Source organism: Acomys russatus, chromosome 6, assembly GCF_903995435.1.
Source record: "Acomys russatus chromosome 6, mAcoRus1.1, whole genome shotgun sequence".
Taxonomy (NCBI): domain Eukaryota; kingdom Metazoa; phylum Chordata; class Mammalia; order Rodentia; family Muridae; genus Acomys; species Acomys russatus.
This window is the reverse complement of record NC_067142.1, coordinates 42,538,689-42,559,676: the sequence shown is the minus strand read 5'-3', so window position 1 is coordinate 42,559,676 and position 20,988 is coordinate 42,538,689.

Here is a 20,988-nt window from a genome sequence, read left to right as displayed (position 1 = left end):
ACCAATACCAACTGTTAGAAAAGACTCTTGTCTACCTTTCAACATATGTGCAATATTTACAAGCCTACACTTCAATCCTATGTAATTCTGGACACTTCTGCAGTGGCAAGGCTCAGGTGGAATCAAGCACCTTACACAGCAGCTCAAAACTGTCATTGTCATGGGCGGTAGGGACCTAAGTTCAGCTTGGCTAGTCTACTCTCCATCAGTATATACTATTGGGAATGTTATAAAATATTATAAAAAGCAAAATTATTCTTCCTTTCTTATTTACATTTGTCCTAGAGATTATGTCTAGAACTTCAGACACTTACAGAATAATTTAGAATTTTTCATATTCATATCTTTGCTCCTAAATAGCCTGGGCAGCATGACTATGCAATAAGTTCAGCTTCACTTTTCTGTCTATTTTAATGATGGCTCCACTATGAAAGATTTGCTCAACTACATTCATAGCAGCTTTATTTATATAATCAGAAACTGGAACTTTATATCTTATGTATTATCTAAGATTCTACTTATATAAATTTGACTTATCTCATCAGATAATTTTTACCATGGTTGCAAAAATACAAAATGTACATGAAAATCACTTAAGTACTTCTGAAAGGTAAAATAAGAAACATGAGTAATTTTGAAAAGCAATTTCTTAGCCAACAATTTCATACAATATCAAATGAAGAAATAACTTTATTATATTTCCTTCCTGGAAAAATTAAGAACTAATAAATAGACTTTCAACCAAGAAAAAAATGGTTTATGTTTAATAAAAGAGCAAAAATGTTTTAGCTTCAAAATATGATAAGATAACTGAATAAAATTAATATAAAGCATAAGAATTCTTCTCTTTTAAGTTAGCGTCATGAATAAGACTCAATGAGCTTTAACAGAGTTCCAGGTCATACATAACAAAGAATGGAGCGATACACACTTTTGGAATTATTGAGATGATATTTCAGGATTTATGCCTCCTTTTATTTATCTCTAATTTATTTTATGTTATACTCTTTCATGATGCTTATTCTATACATTCAGATGTTATGTAATTTTACCTTTGATACAAAGTTTTCCAAATTTTACATTGAGGATGAAGACAAAAAATATATTATAGAACTATGCCCTGCCCCTGTGCGCCCCAAGTCCAGTCCAACAGCTCTGCCTGCATTTCTGGATGCCTGCTGGAACCAGAAACAACCAGGTGAGACCTCTCCCAACCATCCCCTAATCCCCTGCCTGAAACTTTTCCCAGGAGAAAGCCTGGAAGCAATGACCTGTGCCCTGCTCCCCAACTCCCACTCCCATGCATTCCATCTCCTGGCCCACAGTTCTACCTGTATATCCAGAGTTGTTCTGACACTAGAAAACAAAAAACAGGTAGGACTCTTTCCTCCCAATCCCCTGTCTGCTAAGCTCCCCTAAATCATACCCAACAGCAACAAACTGCACCTGCTCTTCTGGCCCACAACTCTGCCTTCATTCTTGAAGGTCTGTCCAGCACCAGAGACAAACAGATGGTTAAAGGCCAGGCCAGCATAAGAACACAATCAATAAGAGCCAGGGCAATATGACACCACCAAAGTTGAGCTATTCTACTACAACAAGCCCTGGAAATCTTAACACAGCTGAATCACACACACACACACACACACACACACACACACACACACACAAAGACCTTAAGTCCAAATTTATGAAGATGAAAGAGGCCTTTAAAGAGGAATTAATAAACCCTTTAAAGAAATACAGGAAAATACAATCAAACAGGTAAAAAAAATGAAAAAATAATTTCAAAACTTGAAAATAGAAATAGAAGCAAGCACACATACACAGGTATAGACACACTGATGAAATCCTGGAGATGGAAAATCTAGGTAAAAGAACAGGCACTACATATGTAAGAATCATCAACAGAACACAAAAGATGAAAGGGAGAATCTCGTGAATAGAAAATATGAAAGAAGAAAGTGATACATCAATCAAAGAAAATATTAAATGTAAAAAATTCTGACAAAAAACATTTAGGACATTGGGACACTGTGAAAATACCAAGTTTAATAATAATAGGAATAGAAGGAAAAGGTTTCCACCTCAAAGTTCCAGGAAATATTTTCAACAAAATCATAGAAGAAAATTTACCTAATCTAAAGAAAGAGATGCCAATAAATGTACCAGAAGCTGATCAGACCAAGCAGATTAGACCCCCAAAATAGAAAATCTTCACACTACATATTAATCAAAACACTAAATGTACAGAAGAAAGAATATTAACAGATACAAAGGAAAAAAGCCAAGTAACATATAAGGATAAACCTATTTTCATTACACTCTACTTCTCAAAAGAGACTTTAAAAGCCAAGAGGGTCTGGCAGATGCCCTGCAGTCCTAAGAGAACACAAATGCCATCTCAGACTACTATACCCAAAAAAATCTTTCAGTCATAATACACAGGGAAAAATAACATACTCCATGACAAAACCAAATGTAAATAGCTATCCACAAATCCAGCCTTACAGAGGATATTAGATGGAAAACCACAAACCAAGGAGGTTAACTACACAAATCACAAGAAACTACAAACAAATAATAATTCCACACCAGAAAATCCAAAAATAAGGGAAACATACACAATCACTACCACCACCAACATAAATAAATAGGAATAAATAGTAATTGGCCACTGATATCTCTCAACACAAATGGGCTTAATTCCCTAATAAGCAGTCACAGACTAACAGAATGGATATTAAAACAGCATCTATCATTCAGCTGTATACAAGAAGCATACCTCAGCAACAAAGATGGACATAACCTCTGAGTAAAGAGCTGGAAAAAGATTGTCCATGCAAATGGATGCGAGAAGCAATTGATGACACTTTTCTAATAGCTAGTAAAATAGACCATCAGCCAAAATTAATCAAAAGAGGTGGGGAAAGACAATCCATTAGTTATTAAAGGAAAAGTCCAACGAAATGACTTCTCATTTCTAACTATTTCTCAAATTCAAGGACACACATTCATAAAGGAAATGTTACTAAAGCTTAAATTACACATCAAGTCCCCAACTTTAATACTGAGAGACATTAATCTTCCCCTCTCACCAATGGTCAGATCATCCAGACATAAACTAAAGAGAAATAATGAAACTAATCTCTGTCATCTTTTCATTTGGAAAGCTACAACCTGCTCTCCCAGTACTATCAGGTAATCAAGTTTATTCCCTCTCAAGTCTCTGATGGAGTTAAAGACCAAGTAACATAGTTTTACAATGAAGCTTAGTTGTTTAGGGGTTAGGATGTTTTTAGGACTAGACAGATGACTTAAGTAGATAATGACAAGATGTGATGGAGATTGATGTACATTCAGAATTTTAGACACACCATGATGGGAAAGATGTTTTCCTCAAGGCAGATGTAAGTGAGTATATACCATTTGACACTTTCTGCTTCTGGGTTGACTCACTCATTTGACCAATTCCCATGAATGGGGAGACCTGGTGGCACTCAGAGGAAGGATAGCAGGCTACCAAGAAGAGACTTGATACCCTATGAACATATACAGGGGGAGGAAGTCCCCCTCAGTCACAGCCATAGGGAGGGGAGTAAGGGGAAAATGGGAGGGAGGGAGGAATGGGAGGATACAAGGGAGAGGATAACCATTGAGATGTACTATGAATAAATTAATAAAATAAAATTAAAAAAAAAACAAAAAAAATACAAATAGTCAAAACACTAAGAATGTAACTTTTGTATAAATCCTAATTGTTTCATGGTTCTTCTTGCTATAGGTAATTTATTGTATATACATGTAATAATATAAATGTATATGCAAAAATTTTTTAAAAGATTCAAATGGACATAACAGATATCTACATAACAATTCAACCAAACACAAAACAATATATCTTCTCAGTATATCACAGAACCTTCTTCAAATTTGGAAGCATACTGAGTCGCAAAGCAGGAAATTAAAGACTTTCAAGAATTCAATTACAATGATTACACAACATATCCAAACTTATGGGACACTATGAAAACAGAAAAAGAGAAAAATATTCATAGCACTAAGTGCCTTCGTAAAGAAATTGGAAAGATCTAATACCAGCAGCTTAACAGCACAACTGAAAGTTCTAGTATAAAAGGAAGCACACATACAAAAGAAGAGTGAATGATAGAAAATAATCAAACTCAAAGTTGAAATCAATAAATTGGAAACAAAGAGAATACAAAAATCAACAAATGCGAGAGTTGGTCCTACAGAAAATCAACAAGATAGATAAACCCTTGGCCAAACTAGTTAAATGTCAGAAAGAAAATATGCAAATTAACAAAATAAATGAAAAGGGAGACAAAACAATTGACAACAAGGAAATCTAATGAAAAATTAGTTGGTATTTCAAAACCTACATGCCACAAAATTTGAAAATCTAAATGAAACAAATGTATTTCTTGATAGATGCCACTTACCAAAGTTAAATTATAATCAGGTAAACAATTTAAATAGACACATAATCCCCTAGGAAAAAGAAGCAGTCATTAGAATTCTACAAACTAAAAGTCCCAGGAATGGATGGTTTTAGTGCAAAATTCTACCAGACATTCAAACAAGAGCTCATATTCACAAAATAGAAACAGAACAAACATTACCCTGATACCTAAACAACAGACTCAAGCAAGATAATTTTAGATCAGTTTCCCTTATGAACATTGCTGCAAAAATACTTAATAAAATGGTCTTAAGTCATGTCCAAGAACACATCAAAAACATCGTCTTCCATATAGGCTTCAAGCCAGGAATACGGGAGTGGTTCAACGTAAAAAAGAAATTCATCATTGTATCATTGTAATACATCATATAAACAAACTGAAAGAGAAAACCCATATGATCTCTCATTAGATGCTGAAAAGGCCTTTGGCAAAAGCCAACAGCCTTTAATTATAAAGCTCTTGGGGATAACAGGGATACAATGTACATTCCTAAATGCAATAAAGGCTATATTCAGCAACATTAAATTACATGGAGAAAACAAATAAAGCAGTTCCACTAAAATCAGGTACAAGACAAGGCTGCCCATTCTTTCCATATCTATTCAACATAGAACTTGAAGTTTTAACTAGACCAATAAGACAACTAACAGAGATCAAATGGATACAAATTATAAAGGAAGTGTAGCTATTCACAGATCATGTGAGTATATAAAAAAAGACACCAAAAATTCTACCAGAAATTCCTATAGCTGATAAACACCTTCAGAAAAGTGGCTGAATACAAAATTAACTAAAAAATCTGTCTCCCTACTTTATACAAATAATAAATGGTCTGCAAAAGAAATTAGGGAAATGACACCATTTACAATACCCACAAATAATATAATATAGTTTGCTCTAACTCTAACCAAGCAAGCAAAGGGCCTGTTTGACAAGAACTTCAAGTCTCTGAAGAAAGAAATTGAAGAAGATATAAGAATATGGAAAGATCTCCCATGCTCATAGCTTGGTAGGATTAACATAGTAAAAACTGACCATTTTTCCAAAAGCAATCTATAGATACAAGGCAGAGAAAGGGTTTCATTCCTATCAATAATGTAAAGTGTTTTAAGGTTGTAATTGACAAGTGTTGAAGTGATGTCTTTGTGCGTGCACTATGTATTCAAATACTAATTTGTATTCCACAGAGATATGACTGCAAGCCTTCGTACCCTAATTATTATAAAGCATTTCCTGTCTTAGTATTTTGGGAACATTGTTTTCCATCGTATTCCGATTGGTTAAATAGAGCTAAACAGCCAAAAGCTGGACTGAAGTGTTAAAAAGTATTTCCAGGTGAACAGTGAAAAAGGGTCTAAAGTGGGCATGAGAGAGGGAGTCATCATCCCAACATGGATGAAGAAGCAGGTACAAGGATGAGAATATGAGTACAGGTAATGGACCACCTGCTAGGATGTTGGCCAGACCAGTACTGTCAGGTTAGAATAGCTGAGTATCTGCCCAGATGTAGTACCTAAGCTTATAAATATAAACATCTCTGTGTCATTATTCAGAGTAAGGGCTAATATAGAAGAAATCCTATGTTTACAGACAAGTTCTTGTGTAAGAACTCATTCAGATTTGAAAAATTAGTCATCTTCTTCTGCATCAAAAGAAATAATAGTTCATAAAGAAAAGAAACTATCAGAAAGAACAAAAGTAAATATCAGTGACAACCTGAAGACACTGTAGATGATAATGGAAAATAGCTCAGCAAGTTTGAAAAACAGTCTGCCATATCCTTGTAAGGTAAAATAAAGTTATCTGATAACTTAACAGACCCAGGAAAATTGTGTATCTAAAATTAATAAAAACATATGTACAATAGTGTATGCAGAAATGCTGTTACATCAGTACATTGATAATATTCAAAAAAAAGACAGAATCTAAAAGTTTGTTGAATAAGATATGGTAATATTGATATATTGAAATACAAGATCTTAACAAAAACGAATTATTAATGCATGCATTTTGTCAATATTAAATGCAAGCCCAAAGCAGGTCATCAAAAGGGCATATTGAATAATTCTGGTATATGATATATCAGGCACGTGGTAAACACACAGTGACAAAAAGTATATTGACTGTATTTATAAGACACAGAAGGAGAGATGGAGAAGAAAAATTACAGCCTAAGTAGGGAAAGGCCTTAAGCTGCTTGAGTTTATGACTATACAAATCTACGGATATTTTAAAGTCCATTGAATTGTATAGTATAAGTGGATGAGTTTAAGATTTATGAAATATATTTCAAAACACTCATTAAAACTATTGCAGTATCCACAGTTCAAAGAAAATACAACCCTCAAAAAAGATGAAAGTTCAGTATAATTAAAACAAAGTGCATGGAAAAGAACATTATGTGATCTGACTAGAAATATAATTAAAGGACAGACATGTCTAGAATTAAAAAGCCATATTATGAAGTTTGCCATTTATGCTAACATTCAAAAAAAATTAATTGATGAACCAGGAGGATGACACAATCAGATTTTGGTCTAGAGAGGTCAATAGATAATACATTATGGAAAATAGATTTTGAAAAAATAAAAAAGAGGTGGAGTAATTATTCAAATGCTAAGTAGCAATATAGCAAAAAATGGGATGAATAGTTCCAACCTTGGAAGTGAAGACAGACAGCAAAGAATAGATGATTTGCAGAACAATTCAAAAATCTTATAAGACTTGGTACTTATTGACAATGCAAAATGAGAAACACAGAACAACTATATATTATTCTTTGGGAGTTCAGTTGAATACTGTAGCTGCATGAAATATTTCAAAGTGGAGAGAGTACAGTTTTGTAACTCTGGATGAAGGAAGGTCACAAAAGTACATGTTAATTTGCAATTGCCCATTAGCTAACCAGGGTGCAGTTAAAGTATGGAATGTGTTGTAAGACTATAGGGGATGATGGTTAAATGTGTATTTAACTGATGTAATACTAATTAAAAATTACCTAAAAAAACTTCTATTACATGAACAATTATAGTAGTTCTCATCATCTACTAAAGTTTTTTTTTATACTTCTTAACAATATTGTGTACTGTTATGCATGAATACCAGCACAAAGAAGTCAAGAAACATCTATTTCTTCTAAATAGAATGGGATAACACGAAAGCCTTCACTTACCAGGAAACTGGGACAGAGGGGAGGACATCCTATTGGGACTCTAGATGAGAGAAGCATGGGAGAATAGCAAAGTAGAAAGATCCAGAGGGTCCTAGAAATCTACAAGTAGAACATTATGATAGGCAGATTTGGGCCCAGGGGTCCCGCTCAAACTAAGGCACCAGCCAAGGACAATACAGGCGGTAAACTTTAAAGCCCTACCCGGATCTAGCCAAAGGTCAGAACATTCCCCACAGTTGAGTGGAGAGTGGGATATGACTTTCTCACGTACTCTGGAGCCTCACATTTGACCATGTTCCCAGGAGGGGGAGACCTGGTGGCACTCAGAGGAAGGAATGCAGGTTACCAAGAAGAGACTTGATACCCTATGAGCATATACAGGGGAAGGTAATTCCCCTGAGGAACAGTCATGGGGGGAGGGGGCGAGGAATAATGGGAAAATGGGAGGGAGGGAAGAATGGGAGGATACAAGGGATGGGATAACCATTGAGATGTAACAAAAATAAATTAATAAAAAATTTTAAAAAAACATTAAAAAAAAGAAAACAAGTGAACCAAAAACCTAGCCAGATCTCTGCTTATGAAAATGTCATAACAAAAGGGTACAATGTTAACACGATAGAGTCAGGTTTAAATGAATTAGAGTAATATATCATAGAGATATTTTGATGTGTAGCCATTCAGGACCAATGAAAATAAAATGTATTTTGTTGTGTTTGTTTTGACATTATACTTTTGATCCAAGACACAACACAATCTATATCACATTTGTATTTACAATATTGAATAACATGTTGATAATTTTATTGTCAGAGAATCCAAGATGACAGTGTTGAACACACACTGTGTCTGATCAACAGGACAAAAGTGACTACATAGTGACCAAAGGACCAAACTAAGAGCCACAAAATGTAGTGGATGTAAACATGTTTTTGTTTACAACCCAGGTGTGGGATGAGAAACAGACTTCTGTGAGAACTGGTGACATTTATCCACTAGAAGAGGAGCTGCCTCTTTTGGGGACATGGTCTTTGTCAACTAGTAAACATTCTTGGATGGACTCTGAGAGGAGATTATATACATATACATATACACATACACATATATACATACATACATTCACACCATTCACACACATATATGTATATGTGAGATCCATATATATATATATATATATATATATATGTCCACTGGATCTCAGACTGAACTCTGGGCCACAGAAACACCAGTGTCAGGGTCTTCTAGCCAGAGGAGAACCCCACAGTGTAGAACGCAAGTGTATCTGACTGCACATGACCCAGACAATCCATAGAAAGTTTCCAGGTCCAAAATGGCACAGGTGCAGTCTTCAAAGATTTGCCACAGACCTGCTGTCACATAGCAACTGCACTCTGTATCTCATACTGAGCTGTGTACCACAAAATACCAGTGTCTGAGTCTCTATCCCTAGAGGACACAACATAGTATGGAACATAGGTAGATCTGACCTCAGGTCACCTGGCTGGTCCACAGAAAACTCTTGGGTCTAACCTCAGTTCACCAGTCTGATCCACAGAAAGGTTCCCTGATCTCCACAGGTGAGGGGTCTCAATCCACAGCCACTAACATAAGAGTCTCTCAATAGCCATGAAGGACAACAGAAACTACCACACAATGCCAAAAACAGCCAGATGGCTAAAGACAAGAATAAAAGAACAAACAACTGAAGCCAAAATAATACGGCATCTGTAGAGCCCAGTTATTACAATGCAATCAGCCCTGGACACTCTAACACAACTGAAACAAGAAACTGACCTCAAATATTTTTTTATGATGATGATAATGGAGGAAACAAAAAAATCTGTAAAAAAAAAAATCAAGAAGATAAAGTCAAACAGATTGAGGTCCTTAGATAGGCCATGACAGGGGCCTATAGAGAAAAAAATTAACAAATTACTGGATGAAAATCAGGTGAAGGAAATCAGTAAAATGGTTCAAGATCTGAAGATGAAAATGGAAACAATAATAATAGCACAAACTGATGAAATTCTCAAAAGAAAGAACTTAGAGAAGAAAACAGGAATTACGAAGGTAGGCATACACAACAAAACACAAGAGATGGAGGAAAGAATCTCAGGTGTAGAAGACACAATGGAAGAATTTAATGCAACCATCAAAGAAAATGTAAAATCTAAAAGTTCCTAACACAAACATCCAAAACATCAGACACCATGAGACAAGAAACCTAAGAATAATAGGAACGAAGGATAGAGAATATGCTCATTCCAAGGTCTAGAAAATAGAAATGGCAAGAACATTCCCAAACTCATTATATAAGGCCACAGTTACCTTGATATCTAAACCAAACAAATACCCAACAAAGAAAGAAAATGTCAGACTAATTTCTCTTATGAACACCGATACAAAAATACTCAATAATATGCTCTCAAATCCCAGAACACATTAAACATATCACTCACCATGACCAAGTAGGCTTCATCCTAGGGTTTCAAAATATATGAAAATCCATCAATGTAGTCCACCCTATAACCAAACATAAAGAAAAAAGAAACAAACACATGATCATCTCCTTAGATGCTGAAAAAGTATTTGACAAAATTCAACACCCATTCATGTTTAAACTCTTGGAGACCTCAGGCATACAAGCCACATACCTAAACATAAAAAAGATTATATACAGAAAGTCTATAAGCAAATATCAAGTAAATAGAGAGAAACTCAAAAAATTCCACTAAAATCAGGGACTAGACAAGGCTGCTTATTCTCTTCATTTCTCAACATATTTCTTGAAGTTCTAGCAAGAACAATAAGACATTAAAGGAGATCAAGGGGATCCACATTGAAAGGAATAAGTCAAGGTCAAAATATTGCTGTTTGCAGATGATATGAGAGTATATATATAAGTGGCACCCAGAATTCTACCAGAAAATTCCTACATGTGATAAATACCTTCAGCAAAGGAGCCAGATACAAGATTATTTCAAAAAGGTTAGTAGCCCTCCTGTATACAAATGATAAACAGGCTGAGAAAGAAATTGGGGAAACTACAGCCTTTACAATAGTCATAAATAATATAAAGTATCTTGTTGTAACTCTAACTAAGCAAGTGAAAGACTTGTATGAAAAAAAAAAAAAACTCAAGTCTCTGAAGAAGGAAATTGAAGAAGAAATCAGAAGATGGAAAAATCTTCCCTACTCATGGATCAGTAGCGCCAACACAGTAAAATGGTCACCTTACCAAATCAGTGCAATCCCTATCCAAATACCTATACAATTTTATACAGAACTTTAAGGTCAATTCTGAACTTCATGTAGAAAAACAAAACAAAACAAAACAAAAAAACTGAATAGCTAAAACACTCCTGTACAATAAAAGATCATCCTGAGGATGTGGGAAGCTGACTCTATCGCCCTCGCTAAGATGGCGCCTGGCTACCTGCCAGGCAAAATGACTTGCAATTCTGCTCCTGGTAAACAAGTCCTTATTTGGGTTGTGGTCCACGCTTTGCTCTGACGTATGCATCCCGCCTTGTCGGGAACCAATTGGAGCTACCAAGGTAAGAGCTGCTGATTGGGTGAGGCAGAGGATATAAGCGGGGTGCTGGGGTACAGGGGAAGGAGAAGCTTGCTGGAAATTCCTGAATAAACTGCCTGGAGAAGAACGCTCGGGTCGTGTCCTTATTTTCCGCTGGTCGGAAGGGTCGCGACATGAGGATGTTCCCTTTATGATCTCAAGCTGTACTATATGGCATCAGTAAGAAAATTGGCATGGTACTAGCATAGATATAGGCTGATTGATCAATGTAATCAAATCAAAGACCCAGGAATAAAATCACACACTTATGCACACTTTATTTTTGAAAAAGAAGCCAAAACAATACAATGGGAAAAAAGATAGCATCTTCAACAAATGGTGCTGGACTAAGTGGATATCTACAGGGAGAAAAATGCAAATAGATCCATATTAATCATTCCTACACAAAACTCAAGTCCAAGTGGATTAAAGACCTCACCATAAAAGCACACATACTTATCTGTTAGAAATAGTGGTGGAGGAGCTTTGAACTTACTTGCACATGCGACAACTTCTTGAATAAAACAGGAATAGCTCATGCTCTAAGATCAAGATTTAATACATGGGACCATATGAAACTGAAAAGTTTCCGTAAGGCAAAGGACACTATCAACAGAAGAAAATGACAGTCTACCCACTGGGAAAAGTCCTTCACCAACCCTACATGCAAATACATAAAGAACTCAAGAAATTAAACTCCACCAAATAACCCAATTAAAAAATGATGTTCAGAGCTAAACAGAGAATTCTCAACAAGGAATATAGAATGATTGAGAAACACTTAAAGAAATATTCAATGTCATTAGTCATCAGGCAAATGCAAATCAAAGGGACTCTGAAGTTCCTTCCTACACCTATCAGAATGGCTAAGATCAAAAACTCAAGTGACAGCCTATGCTGGCTAGAATGTGAAGAAATGGGAACACTCCTCCATTGCTGATGGGAGTAGAAACTTGTACAACCACTTTGAAAATCAATCTGGCACTTTATCAGAATATTGAGAATAGTGCTACCTCAAGACCCAGCTTTACCACTCCTCGGCATATACCCAAAAGATGCTCCATCATAAAACAAGGACTCTTGATCAAATACATTCATACCACCATTATTCATAATAGCTAGAATCTGGAAACAGCCTAGATGTCCTTCAACTGAAGAACGTATACAGAAACTATGGTATATATATACAATGGTATACTATTCAGCTATCAAAAAAAAAAAAAAAAAAAAAAGAAAAATTTGAATTTTCACATAAATGGATAGAACTAGAAAAGATTATTGTGAGTGAAGTAATCCAGACCCAGAAAGACAGGATGGTATATACTCACATATAAGAAGATATTAGACCAACATAAATGTCCTCTGAGAGACTCCACAAAGCAAGGGATCTGGACATAAGCTGGGACTCACAGCTGGACACTGGGCTGAATGCTAAGAGGTGTTAGGAAGAGTTGGGGAGACGGAAGGACCTGGAGGATACAGGAGCCCCACAGGGAGCCCATCAACGCTGGTGGTTTTGGATCCAGGGTGGTCTGCACTAACTGAAGCACCGACCAAGGAAAACGCATGCAGAGAGCCTAGACCCCTGTTCAGATATAGCAGATGCACAGCTCATCTTCCATTGTCTGGGCCTGGGGGGCGAGTCGGGACCGCCTCTGACATGAACTCTGGAGCCAAAGATTTGATCACTTCCCTTTGGAGTGGCAGCCTTGTGGACACACAGAGCAAGGGGATGCAAACTATCCTGATGAGACCTGATAGGCTGTGGTCAGATGGTGGGGGAGGAGGGCCTCTCCTGTCAGACGTCTAGGGGTGGAAAATAGGGCAGAAGAGGGAGATAGGAAGGTAAAGGGAAGATAGGAATGAGGTTATAACCATAGGGGTGTAATGTGAATAAGTTATAATAATTAAAAAACAAATTTTACTGTCACCTTGTTACTACAGAAAAATACAATACTATGAACATGCTATAGAATATATATTTTTTAAAACCTATAATAAAAACCACAGTAGTGAAAAATAACATACTTTGCCCTTAATATCAGGAACAATTTAAGGATGTTCCTTGCTGCTTTTGATGTTCCCTCTCCTAGTCACACCACACTGGCAGTTCTACAAAACGCAGTAACACAATAATGGAAAATGTGTAGAATTGTAAAAAGAAATAAAATGTCTTTGTTTGAAGTGATGCTATTACTTGTTAATTAGATAAACTAAAAATATAAATTAAAAAATTATTTGCTACAGCTTCCCTTGCTATATTAAAACTTTCACCTCGGTGTTGCTATATTATCATCTTTCTTCTGTAATTTTTGTACTTAGACAATCATGTTAAATCGGAGGAACAGGAATTCTGAAGTGAGAATCTGTCTTGCAGTTATGACAGATAAGCTACATCCATAAAATCTCAGTAACGTGGCAATCTAAATGAGACATGACAATCCTAAAAACTGTTGATATTCCAAGCAATAGGAGAAATTCACACCTAGATGAAGATCTATATGCACTAAAGAACTGATAAGAGATGTAGTCTTTGTCTTTGCCAGAACTGAACACCTCATTTGTCATCTAATACTAAATGGTAAGCACTAGAAACATACATTCAGGCAAACATAAACCGACCCGGAATGTTGCATTTCTATGTTTATGTATTTATATACACATGTTTAACAAGATTTGAAGAGGGTATAGCCATAATGTTGGGGATTTGGTATAGATATAAAACTGGAAAGAGAGAGGAGAAAGAGGGGAGAAATGTATATATGTATATTAAGAATATGTATATGTATATTATATCCATATTAAACATATTATAATGGAAAAGATTGTGGCTTGTCTATGCAGGAAGAGTCAATGCTATGAAATGTTTTATTTCACAATATTTCTCTGGGCAATATGATTTAGAATGGCAGAAGCTGAGAAGGCTAAACAATAAAGTAGCTTTTACTATCACAGCATTGAGCACCTCAAAACTAGAATCACAGCTATAAAAAAAAAAAAAAAATCTGTGACAAAGCCTTAAGAATCAAAATGCCTTTATGTGCAACATAATCACATTAGCAGTGAATATGATGCTTAGTTCTTAAGAATTATAAAATAAACCAGGACTGGATTGTGAAAATAGCTGAAATGAAATCCTAAGGAAGAAAGGAAGAAACGAAAGAGAAAGGGAGGAAGAGAAGTGCTACAGGAGAGGGGAGAAAAAGAAAGAGAGTGTTAAAAGAAGAAAATTCTCCAGTACTGTCTAGAGTTAATCCACTATTCAGGTACAGTACCCACAAGTAACCTATAATTGATTTCACTGGCAGACATTCACAAAATTTAATCACAAGTATGTATGTATGATTTTATAAAACACAGAGCAACAAAAGAAAATTATAAATACACTTATAAGAAAATACTAATTACATTACATCCTCTAGCCATCTGCAGCAACATGCATTTAACGTAATATATCAACCTTACACTAATAAATTTGTTTAGAGATTGTAGATGATTGCCTTCATAAGTGGTGATTCTGCTATGAGGCATGACTAAAATCAACTGGTACAAGATGGGGGTATAAGCAGACCTCTGATGGCCTTTTTTATCTTCCTTACAAAGCCTGCATTAATTTAGGTTGTCATTACTGACTAGAAACAAATCTTTCTTTGATACCAGAGGAAATTGTGTGTCACCAAACAAAATGGAAGCAGAAGTGTAGACGATGTAAAAGGTGGCCTTCACCAAATCTACTACCTAGATTGAAAGACTACATCCTACCCCTTCCAAGACAATGTAAAAGCATATTTCCCAGAAATGCCTCTAAAGGAACTGAGCAACAGCCAATATAAGTCACGTATTCTATATTTAAACTCACAAACTTATACAAGTGAATAGATAAACACAACAAAACCATTTAATTACTTTTTATAGACCCTGGATATTGTTTATCAAAGCCTGGGTTTCTAGCAGTCACGTGGATTAATGGAATGAGTCTACCTCAGATCCTAGCAATGGGAAACAAAGTAGAATTCCTCCAATCTAATCCAAATGTAGACATAATATAATTAGATCAGCAAATCAAGCAGAGAATTTAAATTCCAGATGGAAGGCAATGAAGATGGCCACCATTATTCATGCTGAGAGACTGTACCTAGACAGTACTTACATTAGAAAAACTCTGATGAGAGAAGGAAAGAAATGGCCTGCACAGTGGGATGGACATTACACTCCCCAACAAGCTCTGGAAAACATTTTAATGCAAAAGAATTAAAACTACAAAAGTGAAATGAGGAAAACTGAATCATTTTATTTTAATGAAAACAGAATTTATTTATCAATCTTCAACATATCTACCTATAAATGTCTTTATTTAAACAAATAAACAGAACATATGTATGAAGTTTTATAAACTGTACTTTAGGGACTCACAATTTTATTCTACTTCCTGTCCTTATATATGTTAAGGATTATAGTCATCCTTCATTTATCAAACTTTCAACATTTTAAAATTTATTCTTAAAAAATGAATAAAAGTTTAAAATATTTATTCTTAATTCCCAAATCAAATTAATATTATATGTAAATATAGGGAGATTAACTGAAAGATGATTTTTAATAAAGCAAAACCATATAAATGTGGCATATTTTCAAGTTGCAATTCAGTAAATTCATAATTTACTTGTCTCCTTTCAGAGTTTATATTTCTAACTCCTTTTGAAGCAACCAATGAAAATAATGAATTATATTACAGTCTTTTTTTTTTATCTTTGTCTTTTTTTTCTTTTTTTTAATTAATTTATTCTTGTTACATCTCAATGTTTATCCCATCCCTTGTATCCTCCCATTCCTCCCCCCGCCCATTTTCCCATTATTCCCCTCCCCTATGACTGTTCCTGAGGGGGATTACCTCCCCCTATATATTCTCATAGGGTATCAAGTCTCTTCTTGGCTACCTGCTGTCCTTCCTCTGAGTGCCACCAGGTCTCCCCCTCCAGGGGACATGGTCAAATGTGAGGCACCATAGTACGTGAGAAAGTCATATCACACTCTCCACTCAACTGTGGAGAATATTCTGACCATTGGCTAGATCTGGGAAGGGGTTTAAAGTTTACCGCCTGTATTGTCCTTGGCTGGTGCCTTGGTTTGAGCGGGACCTCTGGGCCCAAATCTGCCTATCATATTGTTCTACTTGTAGATTTCTAGGACCCTCTGTATCCTTTTATTTTGCTATTCTCCCATGCGTCTCTCATTTAGAATCCCAATAGGATGTCCTCCCCTCTGTCCCAGTTTCCTGGTAAGTGAAGGCTTTTGTGGGACATACCCCTTGGGCTAGTATGCAGATATAAGTGAGTATATACCATTTGATTCTTTCTGCTTCTGGGTTAACTCACTCATTATGATCATTTCTAGCTCAATCCATTTATCCACAAATTTCTGGAATTCCTTGTTTTTAATAGCTGAGTAGTATTCCATAGTGTATATGTACCACAGTTTCTTTATCCACTCTTCTACTGAGGGACACTTAGGCTGTTTCCATGTTCTGGCTATTATGAATAAGGCTGCTATGAATATGGTTGAGCAAATTTTCTTGTTGTGTGCTGGAGCATCTTCTGGGTATATTCCAAGGAGTGGAATAGCTGGGTCTTGAGGAAGCCCTATTCCCATTTTTCTGAGATAGCACCAGATATATTACAGTCTTAGACAGCTATATTTTCTTTAAAATATTATTTACATTTGATCCTAAGTGTTTTAACTCATAGCAGTTGTGTGGTAGCTATATGAAGGAACAAAAATAGTTTAAATAAATAATTGCTTTATTGTGAAAAATCATATAGTTTTATAATTTAAACAAACCTTTAAATTTAAATATGTTTTTATAATTTCCTTCCCTTTCCCTCAGTCCCTCCAGATACCTTCTCTTCCCTTCCCATACAACTTTAAGCTTTCTGAAAAAACAAAAACCCAGAGCAACAAAAAAATCCCCTAAACCAAGAAAACCAAATAAAATCACACCCCAAACCAAAAACAGCAAGTAAGCAAACAAACTGTTAAAAACATGTGCACTCATTTGCACACACACACACACACACACACACACACAGAGAGAGAGAGAGAGAGAGAGAGAGAGAGAGAGACAACTGTTGAATCTGTTATATGTTGATCAAATGCTCCTGAACAACATGAGGCCTTTCCTGGAGTGGTTGATACACCCAATGTCACTCTATTAGAGAAAACTGACTTTCCGTCTTCCAGCACACATGTGACAGTTCACCTGTTAACCTTTACATTGCCAAGACAATGGTGACACTAAGCTTGTGGGAGTAATGACCTAATAAGTGATTTTGCTTAAGGCCCACTCTATGAGATGAAACTCATACCAGACTCTGCTTGGGTGACCAAGAACCTGAGACTAGATAGTCCAGGAACTTAGAATAAAACCAAATACTATTGGTCTAAATAAATAAGAAGAAACCAGGATGATAAGATGACTCCTAGTGATAATTTTGTTATACTTATAGATGAGTGCTTTTATCAGCCATAATCAGATAAGCTTCTTCCTGAAGCAGATGGAAACAAACATAGAGACCCACAGCCAGACAACATGCAGAAAGTGAGAGACCTTGCAACCGTCAGCCCTAAATGTCTTAATCAAATGCCTTCCCTCAGAGTTCAAGAAATCCTATAAAAAGGGACATGGAAAGACTGTAAGAGCTAGAGGGATGGAAAACACAAAGGACAAGTGCTCTCTAAATCAATGTATGAAGTCACAGAGACTGAAGCAGCATGAGCAGGGCCTACAGGTGTCTGTGCCAGGTCTTCGGCAGAGTTATTATGGCTTCCAGTTGTGATTTCAGGAGAAATATCATAATATTTTTAAAAGGGTGTTCCCTGAGTTTTGAGCACAATCATTATGTTGTAGATGTGTCAATTGAACCTGAGAACCACATGTTCACTTGTTTTCTAGTTTTGATTGGTTGTAGGTTTTTTTCTTGGAGTTTCTTGTTTGTTTGTTTGTTTTAACAATTAGCTCCATCTGTTACAAGAGAGGTTTCTTTATTGCATGGTGAAAACTACACTTATCTGTTGACTTACAGGTGTGGAAAGAGCACAAATCACAGGAATAGGGTGTATGCTGTGGGATTATCAGGGATTGATGCTACTGTATTCTCAAAAATATCTCTGCCTAAACAAGACTTGAACTAGTAAAACACTAGAAGACATGTTGTAAGGAAAGGGAGAAATCTCACAGAACCCTTATCATTCCTGGCCCCATTTCCCCACATGTAAGGATGTGACCACCCAGTGGAGGCCAGGAGAGGAAGCAAGGCAGAAAGAGGTAGGCTCAGGAACAAACCTCAGGTGACAGTGATCTTTTGAGAAACAGACTTCTCACAAGACGATGTCAATAAGACAGCACCTTTAATTGAGCAGGCAGGGATGGGGTTGTGGGGCAACTGGTAACAAAGGCTATTAAAACTCTGGAGGTGAGTAGGGACTATCACCATTAATGTACATCATTGGCAGGGACCAGGGTATTGATGATGCCTCAATTGCATTAGGAGAAATTCCCAGTGCTTCTGTATATTACCTTATAAGAGGAAAAAAGGTTAACCTGGATGCCAGGTTATGTGACCTTCTCAGGAGGTCAAGAGTGGGGACCTAGGGCTTGCCACTGAGGTATGCAGGCCTGGAGGCAGGGAAAGAGCATTCCTACTCCTGCCAATCTCAGGATGAGATTTCCAGAGTTTGGCAAAATCTCAAACTAACTCTTGCTCTGGACCAGCTTCTCACAACCCCAAACCCCAAACCCAAACTCCTATCCTACAGTTCCCTGTTCTCAAAGACAGGGAGAATTAGTATTCTCTGAGAAGAGTTCCCTGATTTAATTTTCAATACTTCTTGGTCACCCCCAAAACCATATCTATATAAGTAACATTGCATGTACTAAGAAGATTGTATTTGTATATTTAGAAAAAATATTCTAATAATTTTAATCAAGCTATGTCCCATCCATAATCCAATACTTGCTCACTATCATCATCTGGGCCAAGCCTGCCATGTCCTTCTCTTCCACTTAACCCACAGCACAACCTTCTTCTTCCTCTCTTCTTCTCTCTTCTCCTCCCAAGATTCTCTCTGTCTCCCCAAGCCCTGGAACCTTAGCCACGCATATGTCATTTGTCATGCCCAGGTGTTATGGCCTTTTATTGGTCAAACAGGTTAGGTTCTTTGGCAAGGTACAGGTGGGGCACAGAGACAGCAAGCAGTGCTTGGCATCAAAACACATCAGACCAACCACCAACAGACAAAAATGAAGAAAACTTGATAGTTTTGCATTTCCTAGCCCTTACTATTGTTTATATTTCTAAAAGGTTGGATATAAATTATAGTAATACTCAAGTATCTTAAAATTATAAATAATCTTTGGACTTAAAGAAACTCAGTAGAAAATACTACTGTTTTTTAGTAAGACCTAGTAGTTTCCACTAATAAAAATTCAAACAAATAAAATTAATATTTTATTTAAGTGAGAAATTTAAAAATTTTAAGCTTTCTGAAATTACTATAAACATATGCCTATTGTAAAATGTAAAGCTAATAAATATATCTATCAGTATGTGGCTATCAGTCAGATCTTTATTTACCTTCTTAAAGGGGGCTAAACAACCTCAGAAAGGAATAATGTAATTACTACTGAATAATAAATTTTGTAAAGATTTGAAAATTTTATTACTAAGAAAAATACACAAATGATACATATCTTACAAGAATTAGCAAAAGTCCAGATCACTTGATTAAGCTAAAAGACACTGTTAATGCATCTAATGAGAATTCTAAGTGGTTTTTCTGAATTTTTTAGACCTTATTGTGGTAGGAGTAAAGACTGATTGCGGTTTGCATCTCAGAAGATGACGATTATTATCCCCAAACTGACCAGAAGCAACTCTATTGAGAAAGGCAAATGATGTGTTTAAGGTAACAAAAACACCATTTTTCCCATTAACTTTGAGAAAAGTTCTAGATTCATGTGGACATAATAAAAAAGTTCACAAATTGTTATGTTTATAAATGTAATTGCTAAATAATACTGACAGCAATCTGTGAAAAAAAAATTAAACACGGTCAAAATGCAGCATGATGGTGTGGAGTGACGTCTCCAGTTTTACTCATACCTGTTTTTAGTCACTTAAGTAGCACACTAACTCTTTCATTGTTGTGACAAAATATCAGCAAAATTCTTAAGTTTCAAGAATTTCCTAATACTTATGAATTATTTACTTATAAAGCCTTGTAAGTTATATTTTCTTTATCTTACCATATCTTCCTTCAGGATAGAATGATTTAATTTAGAAAAAAAAAATTGCTGTGCACCATTTGTCCTCCCAATGTGATGGGCTGCACAAGCAAACTGTTGAACTCTTCACTGATGCAGCTTCCAGTGCTCCTGTAAGTAACCCATAACTTTTCCTCCTGTCACCATCCCAAGACAATGGTTCACCAAGCTAGCCTTGTGCTGAGTCATTTCTTTGGTCTCTTATCAGTAGCCTATCTTAAGTATATATAGGCCTTTGTCTGTGTTTCTCCAAGAGTATCACACAATAGCATGGCAGCAAGAACATGAGGCAACTGGACACTTTGCATCCACAGTCACGAAGCTGGGAGAGATGAACAATGGTGCTTAGCTTGCATTCTATTCTATTTTTAATCCATTATATGACACCAGATAATAAAATAATGCTACCCATATTTAGGATAAGTCTTCTCACCCCAAT